Below are 21,612 nucleotides of genomic sequence, written 5' to 3'. Positions count from 1 at the left end.
AATGCGCAGACATCAGTTGCGTTTCTCTACACTAACAATAAGATGGAAGAAACAGAAATTAAAGAACCAGTCCCATTTACATTTGAACCAAGGACGGTGACTTTTTATCATGCTCCCCCACCAGGGATTCTTATCTCCAGGCACCTGGGCCAACAGAGACACTCAGAAGCCTCTAGCAAGACACTGAATAAACATGCCCATTTACTGAACAACCCCTCATGCCCACATACCCGGCACTGAGCTGATTGCTGCAATCCTCAGCACAACCATAAAAGGCAGAGTGGGGAAACTGAGGCTCAGAGAAGTTAAGTGACCTACCCAAGGTCACGGAGCTAGGAAGTGGAGTTCAATCCAAGGGATTCCTCATTCTGGAGCCCAGGTCATTATTCTCAGGTACAGGCTAACTTTTTCTGGAAAGGGCCAAAGAGTTAATATTTCTTAGCTTTGTAGGGCCATCAGAGCTTTGTCCCAACTACTCTCTCTTTGGTTACAGCCTGAAAGTAGCCATAGACAATACATAATAGAGTGAACATGACTATGTTCCAATAAAACTTTATTTACAAAAATAGGTAGCAGGTGGGATTTGGCTCATGGCTTGCTGTTCTCTGGAAGAAAGCTTGTCCACACACCATCACCCCAACCAACAGCAATACCAAGAACAAGAACACAGAGATAATTCCAGGCTGTCTCACATACCTGCCCATCATATCCACAGTTGCCAACCCCCAGTTTCTCCCTGTGGACCTGAAGGTTTCCTTCTTTGAGGAGTGTAGACCCAGTCCCTGTGTGCAGACACGCAAATCCGAATGTCTCCCTGCTGAGGCCTGTGTCCTCAGGCTACAGACAGCTCTCTCAGCCTCCTGGAGCCCCTCATGCTCTGCACCCCGGCAGATCTCAAACCCAGAGGGGCCGGATTCTGGGACAGAGTCACCCCAAAGATATAGAAACCCAGAAAATGGTCAACCCTTGAAAAGCCATAGTCACAACCTACAGAGGAGGTCTGTGGCTGCCTTCCAGGCCCTCTCAGAGAGGGAGGACCGAGCCTCAGAAGCCTGCAGCCTCCCCCACTTCTACCCTGGGCCACGGAGGCCTATGGCCAAGACAGGACAGTGCAGTAGTGTCCTCGATAGCTCAGGCTGCCCTCAGAAAACACCACGGGCGGGGGGCTTACACCGGGGAATTCATGTTCTCCCAACTGTGGGGGCTGGGAGACTGAGACCGAGATGCCGTCAAGATTGGTGTCTGGGGAGGCCTCTCTCTCGGAGGTCTTGCAGACCTCCACCGTCTCACTCTGTCCCCACCTGACCTTTCCTCTGTGTGTGGGGACAGAAGGAAGAGACAGATAAAGACAGAGAGACAGAGACCTCTAGTGTCTCTTCCTTTTCTCAGAAGGACACCAGTCCTATCGGTTGAGGGCCCAACCCTAAGACCTCATGGAACCTTAAGGTCCTATCTCCAAAGTCAGTCACACTGTGGGGAAGTGGGAGGGCTTCACAGTATGAATTTTGGGAACAGGCGCCATAATTCTGTCCATACACGGAGCTAACCACTGCACCAGACCCCCTCCACAGCCATGGCACGGGCCATAAAAAGGAATGATGACAACTTAAGGGAGCAGAGGACCCAAGGGAGCTCTGGATCCCATGCAGGTAAGAGAACAGCGACAGGGACCTCCAGCCCCGTGTGCTCACAGCGGCCATGCCAGACCCCAATGTAGAACTGCCCTCTTCTGGTTCTCCATGGGCAGGGACCTCCTGGAAGACAGGGGCCACTTCCCCTCCCCACCCCCACTATCCCCTCATGCTAGTGCCTAAGGACGGAGGGAGGGGAAGCTTTGACTCCCGAACATCCGTCCTTCCCTGGGCATGTTCTACAGGTTCCATACGTAAGCCCCCATCACCAACAGTGATGGAAACTTAGTAATTCGCCCTTGACCGAAGCCCTTCCTTTTCCTGTCTTGCTGCCCGCTGCTCTGCTGGTGTTTCCTGGGATCAGCTTCCACATAAACCATTGGTACTGGGTTCCTTGTCTCTGAATCAGCTTCTGGGGAACCTCTACTAAGACTGAGAGACCTTTTCCCTGCCTCTGGAAGGGAGACTTTCTCCTCTGATAGACTGGCAGGAGCTGGTCCGGACCCTCAAGAACTGGCAGAAGCAGGGGTAGTGGGCACAGACCCCTCATTAAGAAGCTCCAGAGGGACTGACCTCTGCTTACTGTCTTGACCAAGGTCCCAGACCCCAGGTTGGGGAGCGCCTCAGCTTCAACCTGCATCATTCCTCATATCGGGATGTCCCCGCAAGTGGTCCCAGAGTGTGGCTGGAACAAGCTTGACCCAGCCAATTGTGCCAGAGGCCTCGCTTCATAAGACTTTCCTTTGCATGTGGAGCTGCTCATTTATGGGACCATAAACAGTACCACATCCAATGGGCACCTCTCTTGACCTGCCAGGTCCTGCCAGACCATGGGGCCTGGAGTTTCTCTTCTTGAGGGAAAAAGAAAAGCTGGAAGGGTCACTTGCTCTTCTGCTCCCCTGAAGCCCTCCAGGGCCTCCCTGACCATCACCCAATAAATGAAGATCTTTCTACCTCAGAAAACCCCTTCAAATCTTCAAAATGCTCAGGATGTGCTGACCCTGCGCCCACCTTGCTAGGCCCGGGCCTCGGCACACTCTGCTCCTGGGAACATCTCCCTTCTGTGGTGGTGGTGGCCGAATTTTCCTGGCCCTGCCAGGGACAGCCAGTAGGTTTCTTCTAACTCAGTTTCTCAGCCCATGTCCCTTTTTAACATCATAAATTTTTTTAAAAGGCAGGGGGTGGAATAAAAGGGGGGAAGAAAACGAGCAACTATAAACAAAACATAAAAGTTGTTTAATGGACGGCATAATGAGGCCGCCAGGAAACAGCCTGGCATTGATTTTCCCTGACATTTCACCTATTAAATTATGAGCTTCTTAAGGAAGAGCTCAGATTTTTTTTTTTTCTTCTTCGGTCAATTAAGATTCTTTAATGAAGAACAAAGCTGCTATTGTCTGAGCCCTACGTGGACCCAAGTTCCTTGACAGGCAAATGGTGGGCCTTGGGGTGGGTTGGTGCTGGAAGTGAACATGCCTCTTGATTTGGGGGACCTGGTGGTGGACTCCAGGCCAGGACCCAACCCCATTAGCCTCTCTTCAAGAGTCTGGTCCGGCCTGGTTCTGTCTCTGAAGTCCAGGAATGGTGGGGGACCCACTCAGGTGGGGTTCCATGAGAATACAGAAATATCTAGAACAATTTCACTGTTTGGGGGAAAGTCTACTCTGGTAGGCCAAAGGGTCTTGAACTAGAATTCACAAATTCTACTAACCCAGTCAAGGGGGCAGAGGACCCCCATTTAACAGAGGATAAACCTCTAGGTTTCTCAGAGGTCAAGTCACTAGCCCAAGGCCAAACATTGTGTTTAAGAGGCCAAGTCGGGATTCTCACCTTGCTCTGAATGTTTCCAAAGCCCACCTTCTCTCCGCCCTACATGCTGCCTACATCAGCACAGTGCCAAGGAACAGAGCACAGCAGGGAAGTGTGTGTGAGTAGCCCACACTCCAGGGCAGTGTCCAATGGAGGAGGCATCCAGGGCCTCCCCGTGCTACTAATTGTCCCCATAGGTATGGCCTGAACCCACCTCCTTTCCTCTCCAATCCCCCCCTTCCCTCCCTCTTCATTCCCCTTACAAATCTGTTGTCAGCTCCTTCATTCACAAAGAGGTGTCAACTGTTAAGAGCTTCATAAAGTTGAACCCCTCCCAGGAATATTTATATCTTGAAAAGAATGAAAGTCTAAAACTTCAGGCACACAGCCATGGTAAGACCGTTCAAGTTTGGGGTAGCCTGCCAATGGTTATCTCCAGGGCTTTTTTGGCTGCTCAGAAACCCACATGGGTCCCCTCTGTAGCTCAGTCTGCAAGTATCGGCCTAGGACAGTTACGGATGCCCGAGCAGACGGCTTACATTAAGCCTCCTGAGCCATTGTGGTCCACGTGCCTCTCTGCCTGACTTTGACACGTGACTCACCCCGGGGGCTGGGAGTCCACACTTCAAGCCCTCTGAGGGACCTGTTTATCACCGTCCCCATAAATAGCTTCAGGGGTAGGTACAGTGGGTGGGCTGGGGGCCATTCCAACATTTTACCCTCCCAGAGGGGCCTGGGTGGCTCAGTGGGTTAAAGCCTCTACCATCAGCTAAGGTCATGGTCCTGGGGTCCTGGGATCGAGCCCCACATTGGGCTCTCTCTGCTCTGCCCGCATCTCTGCCTCTTGTAGTCTTTCTCTGTCAAATAAATAAATAAAATCTTTAAAAAACAAAAAATATTTTACCCTCCCAAATACCAAAAGAGGGTGCTTTCCTATAATCCAGAGGCCAAAGCTTTGCCACTTCCCCCTTAAAAGGATCTCACCTGGATTAATAGCTTCCAAAAAGGTAAGAGCTGCCACATCTGGAGAGCTAGCCTCCTGTTAGCCCCAGGGCCCAACCCTCTACTCGCTTCATAACATTGGTAAGTTTGTTGCTGTTTGTTCTGGACGTATAAAAGAGGAAACCGAGTCACAGAGCCATAAAAGAACTGGCCCGAAGTCACAGAGAGCTGGGATTCATCCCAGACCTCTCCAAAAGCTTGCACTGTGGGGGTTGCGGGGAGCTTCACAGATTAGTGGACTCGGCCCCACATGTCCTAAAGACGAGGCTTCACTTGAAAGGAAGTGGACACTGCATTGAGGGCACCTGCTGTTTTCAGCGATCCTGTTCTGTTTCCTCTTGGGCAGACAGCACCCCTGTTTTCCTTCCGGGAACTCCTCACCTTTCAATCCATGTGGAGTAAGCAGAACAGTTGTCATTGGCTCTGGTGTGGGCACATGACCCAGGCCAGGCCAATCAGGAAACTTCATCTTCCCAGGCCACAGTGATTGGTTCAGGGAAGGGCATGTGACCCCAATGGGGCCAATGAGAGTCAGGCCTGAAACTTTTGCTGGAAATATGGGAAGGAGGCATGCTTTTTCCTTTGGGTTTGCTGAACTGTGGGAAGGAGAACCTGGAGCTGCTGGTGGCCACCTCCCCACCAATGGGGAATGAAGCGAAACAGAAGAAAGGAGAGCTAAGAGATCGAGAAAGACAAATTCCTGCTGCTATAACTAAAGACCCAAATGCGCTGCAGCCCTGGGATCAGGTTCATCAACCTGAACCAGTGAGGTCCTCAGACTTCCCTGACCCTCACCTAATGTTCCCAGATAAAATATAGAAGATTTGAATTTTGGACAAATAAATAACTTTTTAGAATAAGAATATCTCATATATTGCAGTTCCTGGGTGGCTCAGTCATTAAGCATCTGCCTTCGGCTCAGGTCATGATCCCAGAGTTCTGGGATCGAGCCCTGCATCAGGCTCTCTGCTAACAGGAAGCCTGCTTCTCCCTCTCCCACTCCCTCTGCGTGTTCCCTCTCTCACTGTATCTCTTTCTATCAAATAAATAATTAAAATCTTAAAAAAAAAGAATATCTCAGATATTGTCTGAGACATACTTACACTAAAAATATATATATATTTGTTAATTACCTGAAATTCAGAATTAGCGAGGCATTCTATATTTTTATTTGCTGAATCTCACAAATTTTCCCTGGCCTCACAGATAATAGTCCCCTGTGGAAGCTCCACATGGTCCATCTCCTACCAAGTCCACTCCAAGCGCCAGGGCATATCTGTGACCTCTGTCCCCCCACCCCTATGCTAAGCCAGGCTTTGCCGAGCAAAGTATCCTCCTTTACAGATGAGAAAACTAAAGGTCAGAGAGGTTAGCTCATTTCACAATTACAAGTAAGTGACAGAGTCCAAATACAGAGTAAATGGCAGAATTCCGTCACTGATGCTGAGCCCAGTGATCTGCCCATTACATCATGGCTGCCTGAGATCTTGGTCAAGACCTTGACCACTTTTACCCTAACCATTTTATTCATTACCCGCAGACACCTGAACTCAAGGAGGCTCTCAATGGCCACTACAGGCCAGTAGCATGATGGGATGAGCACTGTACCATGGGTTGACCACTAGATTGAATCAGACTTTGCTTTTTAACACTAGAGTGACCCCAGGACAATCACTTCCTGGGTAGGCAGCTCTTATTAATCTGCAGGGGCCCTCTGTCTGTTAGGACATCCTCACCCCATTCCACAGCACATTGGGGATGATCTCAGTGCCTTGCTGCTCCTTAGGTGACAGATATGGGTACAGGATCCACACTTAACAGACAACAGAATCCCACCCTCTAGTCCACAGTGATTGGTCTAAGAATTGGGGCTACACAGGGAAAATCAGTGTCCTCTAGTGAGATTTGGCATGTGGATGATGGAAAAGACCCATATAAGGTATCTATCTCCTTAGATCCCAAGCTGTCAGCACTGTGCATGCCTCAGGCTTTCAGAAGGTTTCTTTTCCACCACAGGGAGAAAGTCTGCCTGAGAATGAAGCCACACAGAGGAAAGCAGGGTCAAGAGGTGGAAGGGAGACAGATATCGAGCCCCTGGATCCAGCCATGCCTGAAGCCAATGACCTTTGAAATTCCTGATTACAGGTAAGCAGGGCTGGGGTTATGTGGGTTTCTGAAATTCAGACCTTGGGAAATCCAAGAGAAAGGCACGGAATTTTAGAACCTGTCTGCTTTCGGGAAAATGTTCTTTTGTTACTACTTTTTTTTTTTTTTAATAAAACTGTATCTTCTTTATTTTGCATACTTTCATTTCAGAACAAAACAAACAAACAAAAAACCCACAATGCACATCCAAACCCCTTGTCAAATATAGGAACAAGGGCTTGAGGCCCTTGTATCCGGCCTCAGACAAAGGCAGGAAGAAAAACCCCTCTAGACATCAGCAGAGGGAATGAGCTGAAGCGGGGCCACTCAGGGGCTGCAGGGGGGACATGGGGACACCATACAGAGGGCCCAAGTTCCGCAGGTAGAACCTAATCTACCTCATCCATGCCAGAGGCACCGTCCCCACCCTCAAGGGGGAGGATTTCGGCAGATCAGGACCTGCCGGGTTTCCTTGGCTGTCACTTCCTCTTCCTTCATCTGTGCCCAGCCTAGCTTGATCATGTGGCAAATGTGGTCAGATTGAGTCTGGACATCCTCGGATGAGAAGCCAGAAGAGAGCAACGACCTTCCAAACAGCGGCACCAATGGGTCCTTGACAACCGTGTCGTTCCTGTGCACCTCCGCCTTCTGCCGAGGCCTCTCCAGCATGTGGGCCATCAGAACTGACGTCCTGGCACTTTGTGGCTGTTGTATAGCCTCCTGTCGAGTTTTCCCGAAGTGCCTGGCCTTCCATGACCCTCTCCATGGTGGCCATTCAGCCAGGGGAGCTAGTCGCTATGCAGCGGGGTGAAGACACCGGCCTGTGGGACGCTGTCACCTTCTCAACCTTCTTATCCAAGAGGGGAAATGTCCTTTGAACTAGAACTACGAATCCTAATTTTCAAGATCCCAACATATTTGTTTTTTACTTCTCCAAATAGGAATTTTGTCCAAAGATGGGGGTTTACTGATTGTTTCAGTTCGGCTCTGCTGTAGAGAGCAGGGAGATATTTTCAAAGTCAATTATTGAGGTAGAAACCTTGGATCCATGGGGTCTGGAGATGAAGAAGAGAGCTAGCCCAGGAAGATGGGGATGGAATCCCCCAGGCCTGCCCGATGCAAGCCAGGGGGAACAGGTTGCGGGAGAGAGATCCCTGTGGCAGAAGCGCTGTCCTTTACTGGTGACACCTGGGTAACCCTTACGCACCTTTCAAAACCTTCTGTCAGGAAAGACTGGGTCCCAGTTATCTTCAGTTTGAATTCCAATAGAGCAATCCAGCCCCCTTCCTCCCCAGGTAGCAAGTCTGATCTTCAGCTCTAATAAGGGGGTCAGCATGCGGAAAAGCGGTCTCCAGCCTCAGAGTTGGTCATAGGATTGTTTTTGGTTTTGTTTGTTTTGTTTTGTTTTTGTTTGTTTTTTTGTTTTTTGTTTTTTTGTTTTTTCAGATAATGAGAACCTTCCTCTGGAGTCCTCTGGGCCAGTGTTTCTCAGGGTGTGGCCTGGGGGCAACTTGTAGCACAGCCCCTCCCTCCCCCCCCACAGGGAGACTTTAATTTTGAGGCTGATTCCTGGGCCCTAACTCAAACCCACTGAATCAGCATCTTTCAGGATAGGACCCAGGAATCTGCATTCCAATCAGTGCACCAACCCAGCTTCCACCCAGGTGATTCTTGGAAAATTTTGAGAGCTGTCAAGGATCAGCCACCTCCCTACTCCCCAACCACCCCCCCCCCCAACCCTAAGCTCCATCTACACCCTGGCTGAGGGGAGCATGGAGGATGAAAGTAAGACCTGGAGTGACCATATGAGAAGGTAATGCCTGGGAACCATGATGCTGTCCTTCTGTCAGGCTGGGACTCGGCCAAGTTCACTCCATAGCACAGTTTCAAGATCCCAATAGCGAGTGTGCTTGATTGGAAAGATCTAAGAATCTGGAACCCACTCCTAGTGGGCAGGGTCTGAGTTTAGTCCTGGCTCTGACACCAGTGGACTGTGTGGTCCTAGGCAAGCCAATTCCTTTTGCTGGATCTCAGGGTCCAATTTGTCAGATGAGAGGGCTGGACTATACTAGGCATCGTCAAAGTCTTTTTTTAAACAGCAAAGCTTGTTCTCTAGTAAAGCCTGACTTGAGCCCTGATTTGTAAAGAGAACTGAGTCAGGGGACTGAATCAGACTCCCTGTCCCTTTCTCTCTGTACATCATCTAACTGCAAGCATTCTGGGCTGATCTGATGACTCCTGGTCTACTTCTGTCTTGTTGCTCTGCCAGCCCAAGCCAGCAGCCCTTGCCCTCGTGGTCAAGACTTGTTCACCACCAGCAAGCCCACATCCCACCCAGGGAAGGAAAGGACTGCCCCTTCTTTATAAAATCAGGGCCCATGGTTGTACACATCCTTTCTACTTATGGCCCCCTTCCTCCTTCCTGGCAGAACCTCCTTTTATTATGGGGACATCTAGACCTCCCTCCTACAACTCAAAGAAGCATGGCCCATCTCCAGTTCCACTGTATTCTCACTGGTCTAAACCAAGCACTGCAGTCCTCCATTCCCCTGTCGGGACGGGGTCACACTCACTCAACAGCAAGCTCTGCGTGACCTCAGGGCATTGGCACACACAGTCCCTTCTGCCAGGAACGCTTCCCCCAGATCTCACTGAGGTCATTCCTCCACTTTATTCAGGTCCCCTCTCAAATGCCGGCTCCTTAGAAGGACTCTCCTAACCTCTCTCCCCTCTACAACCCTATTCTGTTGTTTGTTTTCTTAATAGCTCTTACTTAATATCATGTTATTTATTATATATAATATATATAATATATACTTATTGTATATTGATATCATATTATATATTATATAAATATTTACATAAATATTTATATATATACATACAATGTACACATATACACACAGTGTGTTGGATTTATAATACACAAATACTATATATAGTTATATATAATATGTGTATATATATTATTTAGATACATTATATATATATATGCACACTATATAATAAACACATTGTATGTACATGTGGTTGTGCGTGTGTGTTTGTCATCATTCTTTCACACAGGAACACGAGATCCAAGAAGGCAAGGACTTTGTTTTTTCCTGCACCATAACCCCAGGGCCCAGGAGAGCACATGGCTTATGCACAGTGCCCAGTACTTTCTCATTGTTGGAGAGGGGGGTAGGGAGGAAGGAAAGAAGGTGACCAGTTTTCTGGATGATGTTGTTAAGCCTCTAAATTAACCAGTCCTCAGTATTTCTTGTTGCTGGTCATAATAAATATTTCTCATTTTTAAAGATTATATTTTTAAGTAATCTCTACACCCAATATGGGGCTCAAACTTGCAATCCCGAGATCAAGAGTTGCACGCTCTAGGGGCGCCTGGGTGGCTCAGTGGGTTGAGCTGCTGCCTTCGGCTCGGGTCATGATCCCAGGGTCCTGGGATCGAGCCCCGCATCGGTCTCTCTGCTCAGTGGGGAGCCTGCTTCCTCCTCTCTCTCTCTGCCTGCTTCTCTGCCTACTTGTGGTCTCTCTCTGTCAAATAAATAAATAAAATCTTAAAAAAAAAAAAAAGAGTTGCACACTCTACCAACAGAACCAGCCGCGCTCCACAATATTTCTTATTAAGTAAGTTTAAGCTGGTCGATTTGGGGGTTTCTGACACTGGCAAGTGAAAGCTCCCTATTTCACGTATTTGCTCGGTTCCTTTGGTCTTGGATGCCCTTCCCTGGTGAATCTCGCTGCTGGCCTCCTCCCCTTCCAGGCTCCGCCACCATTCCCTGTCCTTTCCAGAGTACTACAGTGAAGAGATTCAAAGCAGGGGTTTGCAAGCAGCCACATCCGGGTCATATCCCGGTTCAGTCACTCACAGCACCAGCTTGCAAGCTTTTGCTGGTTACTTGGTTCTCTGACCTTCAGTCCCTTCAACGGCGAGATGCAGTGGCAGTAATAGCAGCTCCCCGCCTTGTGGACTCACTGTAAGCTTTCAATGAGGTCATGGGGACACTTGAGAGTCATGTGGATTTGGGACAAAGACCCCCTCCTGACCACTTTCCAACAGCACAGCATGGATTTCCCTCTGTGCCTCACACTTCACATCTATCAATTGGGCACAATAGTGGGGTTAATGTAAGTGAATTAAATGGGGCGATGTGTATCCACTACTTAGCACATAGTAAGTGTTCAGTAAAATGTTATTAGGTATCCACAGGTGCATCCATACACATTCCCTTTGGAGGGTAAAGAGACCACAAAACCCAGCACTTGCCCTCAAGAGGCCACAGAGGATGGGGCTGAAGAGGTAGGCAGGGTCAGCTCTCATGGGCTGTGCCCAGAATGATCCCCTGGAGACCTGGAGGGGGTCATTTCTGACCTTCCCCCAGAGAGATCTGCCTCCTGCACTCCAGGGAAAAAGTTTGCACTGGGAGAGCATCTTACCCGGGTGGGGGGCACAGGAGCCCCACTTAGCACTGACCTTATGAAATTTCAGTCGCAGGTCAGTCTCCTCCACCACCCATAGGAAGTAGCAGAGGCCATTGGCTCATCCCTAGCCTGCCTGGTTTTAAACTGAAGGCATTAGGTTCGCTAATCGCCTGTAATCACCTTGTTTGAATTAGCATGGCAAGTGCTTCCGACTAACGGGTCTGTTATTCCAAATAACCCTCGGTGGTTTTAATTATGTCCCCTGGAATGCGCGGCCTCCCGGCCCTCAGCTTTATTAGGGAAAGGTCCTGTAACCCAGGATGGGGCGTGATTCCTGACCTCCCCTGCACAGACCATAATAAAGAGAAGCAGGAGAAGGTATTTCACCCATCCAGATGCGTAGTGCTCCCTTAGCTCTATTTTTAAACCCAACACAGGATGGAGAAGACCCCAGAGCCTGTCCCCTGCCCCACTCTTAAACTCCATCTGCTTCCAGTGACCCCAGAGCTCAGAAACCAGCCGAAAGCCCCCAGTGCATTCATTTCGATTTGGTTCCGGAACATGCCATCCCCTTCTTCTCATCCATAATGGATTTTCTTGCTCTGTTTGGTTTATGCCAAGTCCAGACTCTTGTTACTAACATTACCTCGACTTACAGTGGAGGAGAAGAGCAGAGAAGTGGTGACTAGCTCAAGGGCATGGAGTCAAGAGGCATTTCTGAAACTTGGGTGGGCACCCCAACACCTACAAATCTTGTTAAAATCCAGCTCTTGTTTCTGCGGGTCTGGGTGGCAGCCACGGATCACTCATGGCCAGCCAGCCGGGTTCCCGGTCTGAGGAGCACACTTTGAGAAACAAGTTGCCATCGAGATGGCTGAAGAGAAGAAAGCGGACTCTGCAGCCTTGCTCCAGGCCAGGCACTGTGCTAGGCTCGGGACAGAGGACTCTGTTATTTCCCCTTCCTCTCCGGAAGGAGATGAAGATCCAAGAGCTGCAGGGTGGTTTTCCAGACTTCTTCCAGTCTCGGGGCTCAGCTGGGGTGCTGGAAGTACAGCCGTGAGCAGAACAGAGGCCGTGCCTGCCCCCATGGGACTTAACATCTAGGAAAGCCAGGCAGGGTGGAGGGGGCATAATGGAGGTTCATGTCTGAGCCCTGGGCCTCTGGCCTCCCAGGCCTTATCCGTGACAACTCACAGCCACTGGACGACATGAGTGTTAGAGTCCTCATAACTGAAGAGACTGCAGGTCAGAGAGGGTGGGCCACTCGCTCGGGATCACACAGCTGCTCGTCAAAGGGCAGACACAGAGTCTGAAACCAGGGCTCCAGACCTACAGGCTCTCCCGTCCATGTAGCCCTCAGAACCAGGCTGGGGAGGGAAAGATTCCAAAGTCTTCAGGGTGGAGCCAGCCACAAAGGGATGGTTTTATTTAATGGCATGGGAGTGGGGGACATTTTCCCTGTCCCCACCCTGACACCACAGTGAACCTTGAACTGCTAAATTGAGTGAGATGGGGCAGGGCAAAAGGTGAAGGGAACTTGCTCGCAGCCCACGGGGCTGGGGAAATGAGCTAATTAGGACCTTTCAGCGGTGGGCGGCCCCAGCTGGTTCTGGGTGGACACAGTCCCCCCTGCCCTGAGTTCAGAGGGTCAGTGTTGCCTCAGGAGCAGGACGGTCCTGTCCCTGCCTGTGGGCTCCCCGGAGCCCACAGGTGCTCCAGCCAAGGGAGAAAGCTGGACCCGTGCACCTTTGTGGACCGAGGCCCATGTCCATCTTTTGCTTTGCAGCTATGTAACCACTTTGGGGCTGGTAATTTCCCTCCAACTCCCTGGTTTTATTTTGACCTTGCCCCTGAATCCACTGACCTGGGCTGAAAGCTCCAAGAGAGCCGGGGCTCAGGAATGAGTCTGCCCAACTCACCACTGGCTCCCAGCACCACACTTGGGTGCTCAACGAATACTTTCTTTTGAATGAATTAAGAAAGAAATGAGCTGTGTAAATCAAAAGGGTGTGTGCTAACATTTTCTGGGCAGTGTGGGCATGACTCCGTCTGGTTTTGCTTTGACAGGATTCATTCAATCAGCACTTACTGGTCACTGTCTCTGTCCTGGGCCCGGGGAAGTCAAAACTTCGAGTCCATGGGGAGCCACAGTCCAAAGAATAAGACATCGCTGGAGCTCTTTTCAGTTCTCTAAGCCTGTAATCATCAAGAAAGACTTCTCAGAGGACGTGGCATTGGAGCACCTCCCTCAAAAGAGGACAATGACAGATCAGCTGGAGATGTGGGGTGGGCATCGAATGCCAAGTCTTCGGCAAGAGCAAAGGCACAGGGATCTTGCAGGTTTCAATCTGGAGACAACATCCCTGCATGGCCCAAACCACAAAATGGACCTCAAGTCCCCACCCAGTGGCCTCTGTGGACTGTCCTCGGGTCCTTTCCTCCTGGGGGAACAGAGGAAGGGCTGATTTAATGCAGAAAAGAGACCCAAGGGAGATGGAAGCGAACTTTTATTAAGTACCTCAGTGGACCCTGATCGGCAGTGGGAGCGAAAACTGACCAGGCCCGGGCTCTCTGGGATCTTCTAGTGGGGAAAAGTGATGTCAACCACTCACACAACACACACTAGGTACAAACAGTGCTGGCGACTGCGAGGGGGAAATATAGAGCATGTGGTGGAGGGAGCCAAGCCAAGGGGTGGGGGGTGGGTAGCTGATGGAACAGCTCATGGAATGGCTGGAGTCCCTGATGTTTAAGCTTCTGGATTTACTTCTGGGCCAAGCGCTCAACACAGCACCTGGCCCAGCCAAGTTCAAGAAATGGCAGCAAGTGCAATGTTCCTGAGACCTCACTTCATCTAGACCATAACCGTGCGAGGAAGGTACCATAACGATTTCCATTTTACAGATGAGGAAACTGAGGATCAGAGGGCCCACTGCAGCTGTGGGATGGAGCCGGCAGGTGAACTGAGACAGGTGCACCCAGGCGGCTCTCTTCCCTAGCACGTTGCCTCCTGCTTCCCTAAACTGAATCTGGGAGGAGGGGCTCGGGCAAATCATACTCCCTCAGTCTCATTCATGGAGAACTGAAGAGATTCAGCAACAAATCCACAAAGTCTTCAAACCAGGCAATGCATAGGCCAAGTTCACGGTGGTTGCCCGACAGCACTTAGCCCTGGAAGAGGCCTTGCACAGAAAGTAGCTCAATAATCACTCTTTTCATCTCTTGGAAATTTTTTTTTTTTAATTTTTGTAAGGGAGTGGTTATTAAAGGGATGGATAAAAACAGTAGGTTAATGTAAAAAACAACCACCGCCACTCAGGGTTAATAGTTATTTAATTATCATTGCTATTATTTGCAAACTCTGTGCTAAAGAACTGGGGCTACACTCGTGGAAAAGTCTCAGTCCTTAAGAAAGTCGGGCCCCCTAACTAAAGGGACAAGACAGAAATGTCTGAATGTCTGGAAAATTAAATAATGCAAGTAAGAAAGGACAGTTTGGTCATTTAAAAAAGTCACCCCATTAATTATAAAGGGAGTGGACCAGGCTGAACCCTGAGGGTAGAATTATCACCAATAAGCAGTGGGTAGAGAAAGGGTTCCATGGAAGGAAGGACGTCACTAGGAGTTAAAGGATGGGGAAATCTGGACTGGGGGCTGGGTGTGAGGGTCATCTTATCAGTTTCTGTCATCCTTGAAACAAACCCCTTTGGTGTACTACGTAGCAAGAACATTAGCTCTCCAAAGAATTAGGTGTTTTTGGTATTTTTTTTTTTTAAGTGAGGAAAAAAAAATCCCACATGGGCATCCATGGACAAGAGAGCAGAGAAGGACAAGAAGACAATGCCCTTTGCCTTCCTCATCGATCCAGAAACTGACATGTCTGGAGGAAGTGGCCTCCACCAGCAGGAAGGATGAACAGCCCCTTGGCTGACCATGGAACGATTTTTTTTTTCCTAATGTTCTCCAGAAGGCCTGGTCTCACAGAGGAGAAATGCCGGAGCTGGCCCAAAAAAGTAAAAAGTGGGAGTTTTCCACTTAGAACAACTTGAAAAACCTACAACTTGGAGAGCAGCGTGGACCCCTCCTGGGACTACTTGATCGTCCCTGATCATGTAACACTTACTCAGCTCGCCCTCTGGCCGTGGCTGGAGCCCTCCGGCCTCCGTGAGCCCCCAGCATCAAGGTCACCAGGCCTGGGGGGCTTGCTTTTCCTCCTCCCAGGCCTCAAGGTCTCACCTCAACTCCCTGCAGTCAGGTGAGACAGGTTGAAAGACACCCCTGCCTGCCCGATTCCCCAGCCCCCACCCTCCAGCAGGCACAGTGGCCGGGGACTGTGGGCTGGGGAGCGGAGAGCTGCCCGCTGGCCCTGCCTGTCCCATCCCTCCAACAAGCGGCCCCAACAAGGCAGCAAGTGAGGGATAGAGGCGCGTTTCAGTCAAACCCTCGCGTATCAGTTTTGATTTCAACTGGAATCGCCTCCCTGGGCTGGATTTCAAAAGACAGCGTTACTAATGAGAAACACACAAGTTCTTGAAATGAAGTTAACTTCTTTAAAAAAAAAAAAAAAAAAAAGTCCTTTCTTTGGCTCTGTTGATATATATTAGAACCACATTGTCTAAGACAAAAAAAAAAAAAAAAAGCCGTTCTGCTTCTGAACAGAAATACGGGAGTCCTGTACTTTGGAAGACGCCGAGACGCTGGTGTCCCAGCCCATCATATCGCTCTGGACTCGGAGGATTGTTCGGGGTTTTGTTTTTATTTTTTTAGGGTGCTAGGGATTTACAACTTCAATTTAAAACAGAGAAGGAGGGATGATACGGAGCGTCTGAAGTGGGAGAAAATGAATGCAAATGGGCAGTTAGGATGTTTTTTTTTTTTAAAGCACTACTTGGCTATCTTCGAGAGAAGCATAGGGTCAAGGACAGACATGAGGTCATCGCCTATCCTGTCCCTTTCCATTTCCCGGGGCTGTGTGACCTGGATGAGTCACCTCACGGTGCTTATTCTGAATATCCCAAGGGCTGTCCCCTTTCAGAACCTGTAAGCCAGCTCCTGCCTATCCATTTCCTGCTCCATCCACATTGGCCCTTCTCCAGAAAAGCATGGTGGGCTCCTGGGAAGCCCTCCAGCCAGGGTCAGGAGCCCCCCTCCATCTTCATGCTGGTAGAGCCCCTCCTGCCCTGGGCCCTCAGTTCACTCACCTGGGCCCAAAAGGAGTCCAGATGAGAAGAGCCCCAAGTCTCTTCCAGAGACATGATGGTTCACCAGTCTGAGAGGAGCAAATGTGCCATCTGGCCTGGGAAGATTTTCAGATGCCCAAGACGGAGACTTCCAGAGGCCAGGCATTCCCCACAGGACCAACTCACAGCCTTGAACTTCTTTCGCAACTTTCTCAAGCCGCTGCGCCCTGACAAACGCTGGTGTGGTCAGGCAAGGGGTGGGGGGGGGGCGGTCAGGCAAGGGCTCACAAGGGTGAGAGGTGCATCTGTCCGCAGAGCCAACCAGAGCCTCACTCCCAAGGAAAACCTTTTTTCAAGGGAATGAAGTATGCTCCGTGTGACCCTAAAACACACTGCAGGGGCCCCTTTACCTGCTGGAGGGATGACAGCCACTCATGATGAAACCGGGCTTCGAGGAGGGAGCAGGGGTCCCAGCGTGATGCGGGGCCTATTCTTGGTTTCATGGGCTTTGATCTATTCCTTTGGTGCCCCTGGGCCTCCTGAAGTTTCCCCAGCATCTAGAAGAAAGTGGGCAGAGGTGGCATACACGGCAAAGGGCTCCTTGGCTGGGATCTGAAATCTGGTGTCGGCCCCGCCCCTCGGTCGGGGGTTGGTGAGTGCAGTCTTGTCCTCACCTTTCTGAACTCCGGTTCCCCAGCCATGAAATGGGAAGCCCTCTCCAACAGGTCACGTTCAAGGACAGGCTCTGGCTGTGAAAGCTGGTTTTCTCTCACAGGAGGGGCCCTTCTTCAGATGCTTGGCAGACATGCCATGTTCTGTGTCAGTCTAGGCCATTCTAGAAATTACCTAGGGGCAGAGTTAAGAGTTGAGTTAGGAGTTGCCCCAAGAAACCCATCTCAGGCTTCCTGTCTTGGCAGATTCCTCCATTTCTCAGGTTGGGCCCAGACTGTGTCATCCCTCTAGGTCAGGCTGGAAGCTTCCAGCAGATCTCCACCTCCCTGTGCCCACGCGTAGTCCAGAGACAGGCAGTAAGGAGGGCGGAATCTGCGAAGTGGGAGGAAGAGCACGGGCAGGACCAGCCGCGTGCGTCCAGATGTTCTGGTCCCCGGACCTCACAGCTGCCCCTTCTCAGGTGTCTGTCCGGAGTCAGGGGTCTTGGGAGGTCGGCAGCCCCAGGAGGGTCAGTAGGCTGGGCTTGCACTAGCCTCCCCCTCAGCAGCTGTCCCAAGCCCGGCTCCTTCACATCTGGGGGACAGCCAGACCCTGACCCAACCAGCCTCAAAACCTTTCAGTCACCTTGAACGAGGAATGTTTTTTTCATTAACGTCCTCCTTCTCTGCTCCCCTCCCTAGCCCCCCAAAGAGGCCCCCAAGCTCGAGCTTCCTCTCCCCTTCTCTGCAACTTCATAATATCTCCAGGCAGCTGGAAGAGAGGAGCCAGTGATCTCAGCTGACAGCCATGCACTCGCCGCGGCCCCCACCGCCCACCCCGACCCCTCAGCTTAGCAAGCTGTCTGTCTTCCCTTCGCCCACAGCGGAGACAGCCCTGTGAGTCTCCCCTGCGAGGTCTCCCGGGAGCTCTGACCCCAGAGACCAGCTCTGAGGCGGGAAAGGCCAGCATCGTCCCATCGGCCCCGTGTGTTCTCAGACACTGTCCTATGGAATCATTCTCGTCCCCATTTGACAGATGAGGAAACAAAGGGATCCCGTTCTGACTCCTCTCCCAGTGGCAGAGAGCTCTTAGTGGACCTGGGGCTGGTCCTAGGCTCTCTGCGCAGCACCTAGAGGGGGCTGGTTGTTCTCTGACTGTTTCTTGACGCCCTCCAAGCCCTCGCCCTGATGCACGTCCTCCTCCCCAGCTGTCCCCAGCCTGTGCTGACCCAGCACTGCACCCGCCTCTGCCAACCACCTCTGTCTTCCTCTCTCCTTCCTTCAGAAATGCTGACCTTGGTCGACAAGTCTCTCTTCCCTCTTGGAGGGAACTGATAGGCATGTCAGAAGGGGAGTACATTTTACTTTAAAAAAAAAAAAAAAGGTGGGGAAAGAGAGAAAGGGGGGGAGGGGAGTGCCTGGGTGGCTCAGTGGGTTAAGCCACTGCCTTTGGCTCAGGTCGTGATCTCAGGGTCCTGGGATCGAGCCCCGCATCGGGCTCTCTGCTCGGCGGGAAGCCTGCTTCCCCTCTCTCTCTGCCTGCTTCTGCCTACTTGGGATCTCTCTCTGTCAAATAGATAAATAAAATCTTTAAAAAAAAAAAAAAAAAGGAAGGAAGGAAGAGATGGGGGGCAGAGAAGAAAAAGAAGAAAGGAAGAAAATGTGGCTTTAGAGTCATTCAGACTTTGGAGCCAATTCTGACCACAGCTACTTCCTGGCTGCACGATTCTGCCCAAGACACTTACTTCTCCGAGGCCAGTCCTCTCTTCTGTTAAACAGGTATATTAGGAAAAGTGCGTACATCCAAGGAGTTGGGGGAAAACTAAGTGAGAATCTAAGTGTTCAGAAAGTGTTATCTATGAAGAAGAAGGAAGAGGAGGGAGAGAGGGTGGGGGAGGAATTCAGGCTTTCGGCTCCGACTGCGGATCGTGCCGCCCCAGACAGCCTTCACAGCAGCATCAGGAGTCGGGGAGACGCGGCAGAGCGCGGCGCTGGACAGCGGCGCTGTCTGATACAGTGGTCAGTCGCCACACGGATTCTGAAATTGATTTAATTCCGTTCCTCAGTCATACAAGCCACAGGCCACGTACTCGGCAGCCAAACGTGGCTGGTGGTGCCACCGTCAGCACGGCCAAGTCCCAAAGCACTGGCCTAGAGCATGGGTCCCAGATTCAGATCCCGGCTTGTCGTCTAATAGCCACGTGACTCTGGCCAGTTCCTTCATTTTCATCTCCTTCCGTTTCTTCATCTACAAAATGGGGCTGATAACAGCACGCATGTCCCAGGGTTGTTCCCAAGATCACCTGAATTGAAATTTGTAAAGCACGGCAACAGCCCTTGGTGCATAATAGGGGGTGTTAAATAAAATCAGATGACAGATCATGAAAGCTGTCCCTAAGTATAAACGGTCAGGCATCACTCCCCTCCCACACACAAACACATCTCAATTCTTAATCATATTCCCGATTCCATACCGAGGGAACCAGGCATGTGTCCTATCATGTGTCCTATCTCCTTTAATTTTAATGTTTGTATGTAATTTAAATGACAAATATTAATGAAGAGAAAGGAAGAGGGAAGCGTGTCAGAAACAAGAGATCCAGAAGGTATAGGAACTAAACCCTAGATCTTACCCAGAGCTTCCTGGTGGCCTGGGTAAAAACGGAAACATGACAGATGGCTCTGTTCTTATTATATGATGATCAAATGAGGTGGTATGCTTTCTTTTGTACAAGACCTCACCCAAAAAGAAAATCTTGCTGTATATGCATCAACATAGATTAAAAGCCTATGATTAGACCTCTGGGCAAATTCCCAAGTTTCTCAGCTCCTACACACAACTAAGAGAGGCAAACCCCACAGGTGGGTGGCTTTCTCTCTCCATATCCTCTGCCCCAAAACTCTATTGGTCAATCCTCCTGTTCCAGAATATTCTAATAATCTCTGACTGTTTCCACCTGGCCCTGGCCCTGACCCCGTCGCCCACCTCCCTCCCCACCCCAGGTCCCATGTCAGGCTACAAGCCCTCCACGCTTCAGCCGAAGCATAACCAGGCACACATGTGTTCCTAGCGCAGAAATCACTGTAGAGTCTGAGAGGCCTTTTTAGTCATGGGACCCTGCAGTATGGCCCATTTCACATCCAGAGGAAAGGGTTTTGTAGAGACTCAAATTTCTTGCCCCCAGCACCGAGTGAGTCAGAGGAGGGACCTGTCCTGGATGGTGAGAAATGGCCATGGCAGCGTCTCTGAGGTCCAGAGATCAGTGCCAACCCTGGGCCCAGCTTCTGTCTGCCTTCTGCCCAGGAGTGGGCACCGAGCTGCGGGCCGCGGGGGTGGAGAAAAGCCTCTGGAGATACAGGATGTGGCCGCTAATGAGATTAGCTTCAAACCCCTGCCATCTCACCCTGCTCCGTGGGGCTGTCTGCCAGTCTGCCCATCTGCCCCCTATGCCCCACACCCACGCCTGGCAGCCAAGCGAGTAGGAAATGGACAGGCCTCGGGAGGCCGGCAACCTGGCAAAGTCGGGTTTACAGAGACCCTGCAGGAAATGGCTGGGCCCGGGATCAGCCCTGGGGGCACGCATGGTGCTCTACAATGGCCTGGACACCTGCCATGGCCGGGGAGCTTCCTTCCTGGGTCGTTGTCCTGCCTGGTGCCCATGGCAAACCTCAACTCTTATAAGCCAGCCGCCTCCACCCTAGACATAAGCCCATTTGCGGGGGGATTTTTTTCTTGAAATATGGAAAGCAGGTGCCTGGGTGGCTCAGTTGTTTAAGTGACTGCTTTCAGCTCAGGTCATGATCCTGGAGTCCTGGGATTGAGTCCCACATCGGGCTTCCTGCTCAGCAGGGAGTCTGCTTCTCCCGCTGACCTCTCTCTTCTCGTGCTCTCTCTCAAATAAATAAATAGAACCTCTAAAAAAAAAAAAGAGGGGCGCCTGGGTGGCTCAGTGGGCTAAAGCTTCTGCTTTGGGCTCGGGTCATGATCCCAGGGTCCTGGGATTGAGCCCCTATTGGGCTCTCTGCTCAACAGGGAGCCTGCTTCCTCCTCCTCTCTCTCTGCCTGCCTCTCTGCCTACTTGTGATCTCTGTCTGTCAAATAAATAAATAAAATCTTAAAAAAAAAATACGGAAAGCTTCGTCAATTGGCTTGTCATCCCTGTGCAAGGCCATGCTAGTCTCTCCTCTGTGTCGTTCCGGTTTTAGGGTGCATGCTGCCGAAGCGAGGGCAAGAGGGAACTCTGAAAGCTCAAAAGCTCCAAGGCCTAAAGCAAGGAAACTAAGATGATGAGCGATGGGCAGAGGAGCTGCTTCTGTTCAAGTTCTCTGTCATGGGCAGAACTGTGTCTGCCAAATGCATCTGTTTGAGTCCTAACCCCTGCACCTGGGAATGTGACTGTATTTGGAGACAGTCTTTCAGGAGGCAGTCAAGAGAACACGAGGCCGTATTGGGTAGGCCTTCTAGGAGGCTGGCAGGATACAGACAGGCACCAAGGGAAGACAATGGGAAGACACAAGAAGACTGCCGATTGCAAACCACGGGGAGATCAGAAGAAACCAATCCTGCCGACACCCTTGAGCTCCCAGAACCGTGAGAAAATTAATTTCAGTTGTTTAAGTGCCCCTGCCCATGGTACCTGGTTTGACAGCCCAAACAAACGGACACAGCCCCCCAACCCTGCCAGCACAGTGTGGGCCACTTCTCCCCACTCAGAAACAGAGCGCCCTCAGAAGGGAAGCCCCTTCCAGCCATGGTGGAACTCACATCTC

General features: G+C 50.8%; 1 non-coding gene across 1 annotated transcript; it reads right to left on the bottom strand.

The window, feature by feature from the left end:
- Nucleotides 1–20,964: 20,964 nt before the first annotated feature.
- LOC116600450 lies at nt 20,965–21,068 on the bottom strand. The gene has a single exon (XR_004289653.1). It is a non-coding gene; the product is annotated as a U6 spliceosomal RNA (small nuclear RNA).
- Nucleotides 21,069–21,612: the final 544 nt, after the last annotated feature.

The sequence above is a fragment of the Mustela erminea genome, chromosome 9, assembly GCF_009829155.1.
Source record: "Mustela erminea isolate mMusErm1 chromosome 9, mMusErm1.Pri, whole genome shotgun sequence".
Lineage (NCBI taxonomy): Eukaryota > Metazoa > Chordata > Mammalia > Carnivora > Mustelidae > Mustela > Mustela erminea.
This window is presented reverse-complemented; position numbering and strand designations above follow the sequence as displayed.